Below are 12,256 nucleotides of genomic sequence, written 5' to 3'. Positions count from 1 at the left end.
GCCCTTCCTGTTTACTTCATTCTTCAGCGATTTGTATTTCTGTATTCCTGAATTTGCCTGAACATTTTTGTACTTCCGTCTTTCATCGATCATCTGAAGTATTTCATCTGTTACCCATGGTTTCTTCGCAGATACCTTCTTTGTACCTATGTTTTTCTTTCCAACTTTTAGAGATGCCACCCCCTCTTCAAGTGAACTGCTACTGAGTTATTCCTCATTGCTAATTATACAGGTCAATAAACTGAACTATTTATCTGCATCTAATTTAAAATAGGGTATATTTACCCAAATTGATGTGCTGAATTCTCAGATGCAAACATATTATCTCTGTCACGTCACGTTTCTGATATAGTAAATGATAATAAAATCATATCGATTTTATATCCAGTATATGGTGAACATTAATAAGCTAGTGTACAGTACACGTAACCCAAAAGTTATTATAATACTTACATTAAACATGTAAACAATCATCACAAAAAACACATACGTCATCAAACAATAATTGTTGCTAGTGGCATTAAACTGTTACAAAGTTTAGCATAATTTTATTTGGAGGAACGAGATGAGGATGCTTTTCTTTGAAAGCTGTTTTATCAGTTTCTCTAAAGAAAAACAGGTAGTAATCGCACATCATTCAAGGATTCTGATATCACTGACGAGAATAAAACATGGTGAGAATGTCTTGGTTAGAGGGTTCCCTTGTTTATAGCTAACAGCAACCAAGTTTGACAGGAAAAAATTAAGGTACGAACATAAGAAGGTTATTCTTAGTTACAATCCACATCCTAATTTTTGTGGTTGTCTAGCAATTCACTCATTAGAGAAACGTATTTTTATTATACTCAGAAATCCGTAAACAATGCCTATGAAAGAAGTCCAAGCATATAACTTGGCATTCATGGATTTAGCGTCAAAAGTCTCATCGACTTACAACTCTTTAATTTATGGTTGATGAACAAACCTTTTTTCAACTTGGCCTCATTGATCTTGGGGCTCCTTTCGTAAAAAGCCTTTGCAAAATTCTTCATCAGGCCTAATTTAATATGAACCAGAGGCGATGTGATTCTGTTCTATTTTGCAGTGTTCTGTCTTTTACGGAGCACTATGCAAAGTCCTTCAGACATACTTGCGCAAGACACGATATACGGCTGTCTGAAATATCCACTCATGTTCAGAAAAAAACAGAACACCTTCAACGACTAGAGATGGGACTTTCGTATCCACAGGACATGTACATTAGTGTTTTCTGCAGAAATGATTAGCATTTGAACCATGTGGGACCGGATTCAAGGTCAACTTCGATATCGCTGCACAACACCACCTACCGGTAAAATGTACCTGTGGCTCTCGTTGTTGCCATAAACCGAAGATAATAGATCAGGAGACGTGCAGGATGCCTCGTAGACGTATGCGCGAACCGTGCCGTCAAATCAGTGACTTTGAAAGAGGGTGCTAAAACTGGCAGAGAAGCCGGCCGCGGTGGTCGAGCGGTTCTAGGCGCTTCAGTCCAGAACCGTGCGACTGCTACGGTCGCAGGTTCGAATCGTGCTTTGGGCATGGATGTGTGTGATGTTCTTAGGTTAGTTAGGATTAAGTACACTACTGGCCATTAAAATTGCTACACTAGGAAGAAATGCAGATGATAAACGGGTATTCATTGGACAAATATATTATACTAGAATTGACATGTGATTACATTTTCACGCAATTTGGGTGCATAGATCCTGAGAAATCAGTACCCAGGACAACCACCTCTGGCCGTAATAGCGGCCTTGATACACCTAGGCACTGAGTCAAACAGAGTTTGGATGGCGTGTACAGGTACTGCTGCCCATGCAGCTTCAACAAGATACCACAGTTCATCAAGAGTAGTGACTGGCGTATTGTGACGAGCCAGTTGCTCGGCCACCATTGACCAGACGTTTTCAATTGTTGAGAGATCTGGAGAACGTGCTGGCCAGGGCAGCAGTCGAACATTTTCTGTATCCAGAAAGGCCCGTACAGGACCTGCAACATGCGGTCGTGCATTATCCTTCTGAAATGTAGGGTTTCGCAGGGATCGAATGAAGGGTAGAGCCACGGGTCGTAACTCATATGAAATGTAATGTCCACTGTTCAAAGTGCTGTCAATGCGAACAAGAGGTGACCGAGACGTGTAACCAATGGCACCCCATACCACCACGCCGGGTGATACGCCAGTATGGGGATGACGAATACATTCTTCCAATGTACGTTCACCGCGATGTCGCCAAACACGGATGCGACCATCATGATGCTGTAAACAGAACATGGATTCACTCGAAAAAATGACGTTTTGCCATTCGTGCACCCAGATTCTTCGTTGAGTACACCATCGCAGGCGCTCCTGTCTGTGAAGCAGCGTCAAGGGCAACAGCAGCCATTTTCTCCGAGCTGATAGTGCATGCTGCTGCAAACGTCATCGAACTGTTCGTGCAGATGGTTGTTGTCTTGCAAACGTCCCCATCTGTTGACTCGGGTATCAAGGCGTGGCTGCACGATCCGTTACAGCCATGCGGATAAGATGCCTGTCATCTCGACTGCTGGTGATACGAGGCCGTTGGGATCCAGCATGTCATTCCGTATTACCCTCCTGAACCCACCGATTCGATATTCTGCTAACAGTCATTGGATCTCGACCAACGCGAGCAGCAATGTCGCGATACGATAAACCGCAATCGCGATAGGCTACAATACGACCTTTATCAAAGTCGGAAACGTGAGGGTACGCATTTCTCCTCCTTACACGAGGCATCACAACAACGTTTCACCAGGCAACGCCTGCCAACTGCTGTTTGTGTATGAGAAATCGATTGGAAACTTTCCTCATGTCAGCACGTTGTAGGTGTCGCCACCGGCACCAACCTTGTGTGAATACTCTGAAAAGCTAATCATTTGCATATCACAGCATCTTCTTCCTGTCGGTTAAATTTCGCGTCTGTAGCACGTCATCTTCGTGGTGTAGCAATTTTAATGGCCAGTAGTGTAGTTCTAAGTTCTAGGGGACTGATGACGTCAGATGTTAAGTCCTATAGTGCTTAGAGCCATTTGAACCAATTGGCAGAGAGGACGTGATGCATCCATCCGGGAAACTGCTGCTCGTGTGGGACGAAGCGTTTCGGCAGTGCAACGAGTGTGTGCCGAATGATTCGGAGAAGGCCGCAGAACACGACGAGATGGGTTAGGTAGCAGACCACCCCCCGAGAATATCGACATCTCATCCGAACATTGTTGCAGGACAGATCTGCGTTCGTCTCGGCTCTGGCGCAGTAGTGGAACAATTAAAAACTTCGTACGCTATCAGGGCTGACAGTCCGTCGCCGTTTATTACGGCATGGTTACGTGCGCGTCATCCACTTCTCCGCCTACCTTTTATGAATGTGCAGAAACATGCTAGACGGCAAAGGTGTGCGGAACGACATCACTGGGGACAGGATCCTAGAATGAATCAAGGTTCTGCTTGTTTGAAAATCAAGACCGCATTCTGGGTCGCCGGAGACGGGAGTGCGGCATCAGTGTCTGCATTTGGGCATATATAGCGTCAACTGAAGGCCTTACGGTGTGGGGTACAACCAAAAATCACAGTTGGTGCCTGTCCAGGGCACTGTGACCAGTGTAACCTACATGAAAGACATCCTGCGGCCCGTAGCCATACCGTTTCTGCACACCATCACAGACGTCATCTTTCAGCAAGGCAATTCACGACCACACGTTGCTTTACGAACACGTGCCTTTTTAGTGTCACAGGATGTCAGCCTTTTGCCCTGGTCGGCCGTATCACCAGACTTGTCGCCAATAAGAATGTGTGGAATACGCTGAAACAATGGTTGCAGCGCTGTAACCCAGTGCCCACCATCACAGACGAACTTAGGAACCGGCTGAGTGCAGCATGGATGGCTGCACCTGACGACGCTATTTGCGCATTATAAGCGTCGATGCTACTCGCATGGAACAAGTTATCAGGGACGGTGATGGACCCTATGCCTACTAGGCAACAGGACACAAGGTGAACCGATGTGAATTAAAAGCTAACCATTTTTGCGGAAATACTACTGTACAAGCCTTGTGAATATGAAAGTCCTATCTCGAATCGTTCAAGGTGTTCTGTTTCTTCAGAACGTGAGTGTATTCGCAGACTGCGTATATTATTAGACATTAGCTGTACAATTTATTAGTGAGATTGAAAGTTTATGCCAGACCCAGACTCGAACCTGGATTTCCTACTTACTGTGAGCGGTCGCCCTAGCCACATCGGTTGTCTGTGCAAGCCTGCCGGACCGCCGCAAACCTCCATATATCTTGAAAGTTGGACTTCTAAGATTCTGCTGTGTGCATACACAAACTCTGAGTCTGAGATATTATTATCGCAAGTAGTAGCGAGCGAGCAGTTTTTGAGTCAGAAGTGGTCGTACGAATCGTGCGGTGGAGAGAAGCCGCGCGACGTGAGAGGCAGCAGCCTGCCTTGATCGTGCTAGCAGCGCCGGAGGAGACTTTGGTATTAACTGAGGATTGTTGGTAATTACCTTTTTGCTGCCCGTGTTGCGCACTGGAGTGATTTTTTGATTTGCGTACGCTTATATTGAAAGTAATAGTCGTATCTTTGTTGTCGCCAGAAACGTGTTTATTGAGTATAGACGTTTTGGAATAATTAAAATTACATCTAAGGTTAGTTAGTGTTTAAATAATATATTGCAAATATAATAGACTATAGGCTTTATTGGTTTCTTTCTATTTTTCTACACCTTTTAAGGCTAGTTCAGCAAATCCTCCTGGATCATTCAATTTCTATGTACAAAAATAAGGCAGAAATTATTGCAATTAGTCCACGCATTGCACTCTGCTTGTATCGCGGTATTGTTCCGAAATATTTTAGCAAGTTGTTGATTACACAGTAGCAGCGGCAAGACGAGGTAAGTTATTTGTTGCGCGCAGGAGCATTGCAGAACAGTTGTTAGGAGACGTTGGAGAATTTTTTGTTTAACTCGCAGTCAGATAGTTGAGAATTGATTTCTTCATAATTCGTAGGAGAAATAATTAATTTTTTATTCCTGATTTTGTTTCTCTATGTTCTCGATCAGAGTTCCATTATTGTCAGAGACGGAAAGTTACACACTTGTGTTTGTACGTCTTCCATCAGAACTAACAATAATAATTTAACAAATAATTACGAGCTCATTTCCATCTCTGTATGTCCACGTCCTGCACTCGCACACTTGCTGTGAATCCCGCACAGGGAGGGATTTTATTAGTGTCGCTGCCTATTAACAAATGTAATCCTGTTTTGCAGTGCCTGTATTTTGCAGTGCACACAGTGGAGGCAAAGGTATCGATGAAGGGTTATTGCCATTTTGCACCTTTCAGTACTAACTGATATCACCACCTCAAAACGTTTTGGCAAAGAATGTGGCAAATGAAACTCGTCTGACACCTACGACTATTTTTGATACTGGCTAAACATACTGCAATAGAATACTAAAGTAAACTGGTAGTGACACTTTGCATATTTCGAATATACGAAGAAATAAAAAACAAAATCGACTCAAGACGTAAAATAATAATACATAATTTGAATTACCTTGAAAACCTTATGTTGTTGTTGTTGTGGCCATCAGTCCTGAGACTGGCTGAGTGCAGCTCTCCATGCTACTCTATCCTGTGCAAGCTTCTTCATCTCCCAGTACCTACTGCAACCTACATCCTTCTGAATCTGCTTAGTGTATTCATCTCTTGGTCTCCCTCTACGATTATTTCCCTCCACACTGCCCTCCAATACTAAATCGGTGATCCCTTGATGCCTCAGAATATGTCCTACCAACCGATCCCTTCTTCTAGTCAAGTTGTGCCACAAACTCCTCTTCTCCCCAATTCTATTCAATACCTCCTCATTAGTTATGTGATCTACCCATCTAATCTTCAGCATTCTTCTGTAGCACCACATTTCGAAAGATTCTATTCTCTTCTGGTCCGAACTATTTATCGTCCATGTTTCACTTCCATACATGGCTACACTCCATACAAATACTTTCAGAAATGACTTTCTGACACTTAAATCTATACTCGATGTTAACAAATTTCTCTTCTTCAGAAACGCTTTCCTTGCTATTGCCAGTCTACATTTTCTATCCTCTCTACTTCGACCATCATCAGTTGTTTTACTCCCCAAATAGCAAAACTTCTTTACTACTTTAAGTGTCTCATTTCGTAATCTAATTCCCTCAGCATCACCCGACTTAATTCGACTACATTCCATTATCCTCGTTTTGCTTTTGTTGATGTTCATCTTATATCCTCCTTTCAAGACACTGTCCATTCCGTTCAACTGCTCTTCCAAGTCCTTTGCTGTCTCTGACGGAATTACAATGTCATCGGCGAACTTCAAAGTTTTTATTTGTTCTCCATCAATTAAATTTAATATTTCTTCTGTTACTCAAGGATTTCTACTAGCCCTCGTATTTTTACCTACTTGATCCTCTGCTGCCTTCACTACTTCATCCCTCAGAGCTAGCCATTCTTCTTCTATTGTTTTTCTTTCTCCCATTCCTGTCAAATGTTCCCTTATGCTCTTCCTGAAACTCTGTACAACCTCTGGTTTAGTCAGTTTATCCAGGTCCCATCTCTTTAAATTTCCACCTTTTTGCAGTTTCTTCAGTTTTAATCTGCAGTTCATAACCAATAGATTGTGTTCAGAGTCTGCATCTGTCTCTGGAAAACGCTTACAATTTAAAACCTGGTTCCTAAATCTCTGTCTTACCATTATATAATCTATCTGATACCTTCTAGTATCTGCAGGATTCTTCCATGTATACAGCCTTCTTTTATGATTCTTGAACCAAGTGTTAGCTATTATTAAGTTATCCTCTGTGCAAAATTCTACCTGACGGCTTCCTCTTTCATTTCTTACCCCCAATCCATATTCATCTACTACGTTTCCTTCTCTTCCTTTTCCTACTCTCGAATTCCAGTCACCCATGACTATTAAATTTTCGTCTCCCTTCACTACCTCAATAATTTCTTTTATCTCGCCATACATGTCATAAATTTCTTCATCATCTGCAGAGCTAGTTGGCATATAAACTTGTACTACTGTAGTAGGCGTAGGCTTCGTGTATATCTTGGCCACAATAAGGCGTTCACTATGCTGATTGTTGTAGCTTACCCGCACTCCTATTTTTTTATTCATTATTAAACCTACTCCTGCATTACCCCTATTTGATTTTCTATTTATAACCCTGTATTCACCTGACCAGATGTCTTGTTCCTCCTGCCACCGAACTTCACTAATTACCACTATATCTAGCTTTAACCTATCCATTTCCCTTTTTAAAATTTTCTAACCTACCTGCTCGGTTAAGGGATCTGACATTCCCGGCTCCGATCCGTAGAACGCCAGTTTTCTTCCTCCTCCTCCTTTCTCCTGATAACGAAAACCTTATATGATATCGTATTCTCAGGGTACATTTTGGATGTACTACCAAAACTGTCTAAGTATTGATACATCATACGGCAGAAGCAAAGTGGCTGTTGACCAGTTCATGAAGAATATGTGATCCATAAAAAAGAAAAAGAATACATGTACCACCAAGGAATTATTCGAATGTGGCGGCAAACGGTACATGTGATGTGGAGACAAACAAATGATTACAGTTTCAGAAAAACTGAGTGATTTATTCTAAGAGTTTCACAAACCTAGCAAGTCAGTAACGCATTGGGTGATCTCTGGCCGTTATGCGGTCGGTTACTCAATCGGTTATTCAGTTTAACATTGATCGATAAAGTTGCTGGATGTCCTGCTGAGGGACATAATGCTGTCCAACTGGCGTGTTAGATGGTCGAAATCCCAACCTGTTTGGAGTTACCTGTCCATAATGCTCCAAACATTCTCAATTGCTGGTGAAGATCGGATCTGGCAAGCACGAAGACAAGCAGGATGAACTCTTGCCAAGTGCGGGCGGGTGCTATCTTGCTGAAAAGTAAGTCCAGGATGGCTTGCCATGAATGGTAACGAAAGGGGAATGGATGTACAGCCGATTCCCACACTTCACGCATTGTATAGCAATGGTTTTGTTACCATCGCCTCTGACGCCAATTGTAACGATCCTCTGCGTTGCAGATTGGTCAGTACTGCCTTGCCTCCTACCTCTCAACCACCTTTCTGTTCGTGGTATGTTAAGGTTCTTCTCGTTTACTGGTTTCATTACAATAAAATTGGCTAGGTTTATTACTGGTTGACACCTTTGTTTGTCCCACATGGTACATACTTATTTTTATTGGTTTTGCGACTACCGCTTTTAGCGCGCTTTATGTTTGTAACTTGACGTCAACGATGGGGAGTTGCTCTGATGATTTCTGCTACGATTTGTTAAATAGAATCACTGTGAGTACTCTTTAAGTATTGCTATAAGATACAATTTTTCAGCATCCCTTTACTATTCATACCATTGTTAAGAATTCTTCGTAAACTTTCTTCCTTTATTTATTTTTGCACGGATCACCTGGCGATACATCTTTAACTGACGTAAAAACTTTCTTAATTTTGAACAAAAATATTTTACAGCCAGTGTAGGTAGTTCATGCAAAATATGTATTCAATTAATTATCGATTCGAGTTCAAACCTGACCAATATTGTGCATAACAGTCACAAAGTTTTAAATATGGGTGCTGGGCTCAGTTACCGTTTCTAAATTAAAATTGAAGTAAATGAGCCCTCGGTCACTATTATTTTTAGTATTATTGACCAGGTTTCAACACTTAGAGTGCCCTCATCAGAATTAAAACAATTAAAATGGCCTATAACATAGTTACAAATTTATAGGAAAAGACGTTTTTATATACAAAGCACTGACTAACAATAAAAGACAGAGGCAGTACTTACATGTCACATATAAAATAATTAACAAGCTAGAACGGCTTTTGTCACAAAATATGTAAGAAGGAATGTGTGAAGGCGAGCCACTATGGGCTGCTCGTTCCTGTACAGCCACAGGTTGCAACGGACAGTCATCCAAAATCGCTCCAACTATAGTTTATAGTTTACGCAGTTCTGCTGAGAAATGTACAAAGTATATGTTATATTGGAACTTCTTCACACCGAGGTACGATCGCACCTAAACAAATACCTATACAGACGGACTGACTTAAAAGATCCATATTGCATTCACTTTCTAATCTCGCCTTGAAAAATTACAGTTCATTATTATTCAAATGGTGTAGCTTGTATGTCTAGTTACGTTTGCATAATTAGCTGTTTCACTAATAGCTAGTTTCAAGGACGAGTTGAATGCAGAAGGAATTTTGCGATTACTTAACTTATAAATCTCGATGTCTTCTCCGTAGCTCAGCGTTTTTTGAGAATGATTCTGTGCATACTGGAGGTAAGATTCTCATTATTAAGATATGCACTGTGAAATGACCAGTTACAGTTGTTTGTGCTTAGAAAACATAAATTTTTATTCTCTCTGTTTTTTATCATTAATTCAGTCAACTCAACAACTACTTCCATCTTATCTCTACTCCTATTACTCAATAACTAACTGATACATAAGAATCAACAACAAAGTCAAATAGCACGGAGCTCAGAGATGTTTGAATGCATCGATATTTTACATCCAAAGATTCTCGTACAGTTAATTACTTCTTGTCAAATGTTTTCAGAATAAATCAATGAAATACAAATAATAATAATAATTTTAAATTATAATTAAAATTTTGAATTTAATTAGAAATAAACCTTGTGTTATTTCTATATATAAATAGTATTATGAAAAACATCAGGATAATTTTGTTTTGTAGATAACATCATTTCCGTTGGATCACGTCATAAGTTTACTGTGAACATTGTGTACTGTGATAGAAGAAAATAAGAGCGAGAGAGAGACCAGAACACTGACCAGTTCCATTACAACTTCCACAACATTACACTTGTAAACAAGCGAAACTTTAGTTTTAAAAGGCGTGTCGGGTCGCAGCCCCCTAAAACAGGTAAAAATTTCCTGGTAGTTATATGTATCCAAGTTACACACACACACACACACACACACACACACACAATTCTTTTATGTACAGATTCTGCAGCGGTAATATACTGGTATTTCACTGTGGCGAAAGTGAAATTCTCCTCTTTCAGTTAGAACAAAGATTTTTTCAGACGAGTCTAAACTTTAATTAAACTATCAATCTTCATACGTACAATTCTAGTGAAATGTTTCATCGTTGATGCACATAGTTTTTGTATTAATTTACTGGAACTGTTTCGTCTTATAGAACTGTAGACAGAACTCTAATGGTTGTGATCTTCGAGTGTTCAGTTTTTTATTTAAACTCTTCTCAGCTAAACAGAAACTACACACACACGTCTCCCCCCCCTCCCCTCACACCTACTTACACAATTGATTGAAGTTCACCTACAATTGTTACTAAAGTAGTTGGAGCCCCATTACATAGACTACGTAGTTTTTCAGAACTGTTCTTAAAAAAGAAATACTATCAGCAGTGGTTGCAGAGTAACGAGGAAAATTGGACATGTTGTTAGTTTTCTCTCGCTCTCGGAGGCTATTAGGAATCTATCAATTCGCTGTAAGACTAAACTATGTGTTATAACGATTTTAGAGTTGGAGACAATAAGGCTGACATTTTATCCCACAGGGAATGTGTACAGTTAAGACTAATGCCGACATTCAAAAATTTACAACCACATATAATTATCATTCTTCTCCCACAGAAACTGGTAGATAGACGCTGCCTATATTAAGTGCAAAAAGTGTTTGTACATGTTCGTCATAACAGATAGCAGCCAGAGATAAAGTATTCACTTCTCTGAACATGCTTCGTCGACACCTCCAAGTGCCCGGCTGCCATGCTGCATAACTTCTTTGAGTTATGTTTCACGCCTCGGAGCATCCCTCTGTGATTTAGATGTTTAGATCACTTTCAAAGGTCATCGTTCATTCTACTGCGCTATGCGTGGTCACGTTATTATGACTCGTTTCTTCACGAGATAATATGAGCGGAAGTCAGTAAGAAAGTTTCTCTAGTTAATTACGACTGATCTTCGGTGCACCCCATTCATCACTGACCCCGCCGCTGTCCTGGGTTATGAATGCCATTTTGAAGCAAGAAGTTGCAACTGTTTGACCTTCCGTGACGCAAGAGCCAACAAAGATGACACTATCAGCTTATGATCGGAATGCCCGAATGCTCAAAGGCTGCAAAATAGCTGTTCCAATCATATAAACGCCTTCAGAGATAAAATTGTTAACAGAAAAACTGAGCTCTCAAGAAAAGTCAGGGCAGCAGGAGATTACATCTGGAATCTGTAACAGGTGCTGTCTCTCTCAGAGAAGTTATGACTTGAAAAGGAGTAATTTTTATTTATTCACTATTTCTCATGTATCCCCTACTGATTTCATATCGTCCTCAATTAACACTTCACTCTTTCGTAACCACTATGTCTGAATGTCTTCATTAGCCGAGCGGTCTAATGCGCTGCAGTCATGGACTGTGCGGCTGTTCCCGGCGGAGGTTCGAGTCCTCCCTCGGGCATGGGTGTATGTGTTTGTCCTTAGGATAAGTTAGCTTAAGTGGTGTGTAAGCTTAGGGACTGATGACCTTAGCAGTTAAGTCCCATAAGATTTCACACTCATTTGAACATTTTTTGATGTCTTTAAGAATTCTTGCTGTGTTTTATAATCTTTATTTTTAGCAACAGTTGTTGTCTGTGTCCTTCTCTTATCTTATTAGTTGGGCCTTTCTACCTCTTCAGCATCCAGCTTCATCTGTAAAGGTATTAAATTTCCTTCTCCACCTTTATCACTTTAGATATCCTCTCCAGTTTTCTAGAGTTAATGGTGTGATGGTAGGGACAGTCCGCCGATTTTCATGTGTATGTATGTGCGTTTTCTTTTTCTTCCATAAAATTTAATATATTTTATGGCACGATGGGAATCACTGTGGATGCTCTTCTGTGGTGACTTTTTGGTCACTGAACATGTTTTATTTTTTCTGTGTGCCTCTGCTTTGAAAAACTTCTCCTAGATAGTGGACATAGCCAGACAACTTCCCCCCACTGTCCGACATTACACCCCTATGCTCTACAATTCCTATGATTCACAGTCCACCTATAAAAAATTGCAAAAAGGTCAAGGGCTGTAGGCTTATCAGCATGTGTCGGCCAATTTAACAGATATGTTGAGATGTTCAGTGAAAACTTATGGAAGTAGTTTGACTGTAGAATTACAC

This window comes from Schistocerca cancellata, chromosome 6 (assembly GCF_023864275.1).
Source record: "Schistocerca cancellata isolate TAMUIC-IGC-003103 chromosome 6, iqSchCanc2.1, whole genome shotgun sequence".
Lineage (NCBI taxonomy): Eukaryota > Metazoa > Arthropoda > Insecta > Orthoptera > Acrididae > Schistocerca > Schistocerca cancellata.
Note: the sequence above shows the minus strand (reverse complement) of the source record.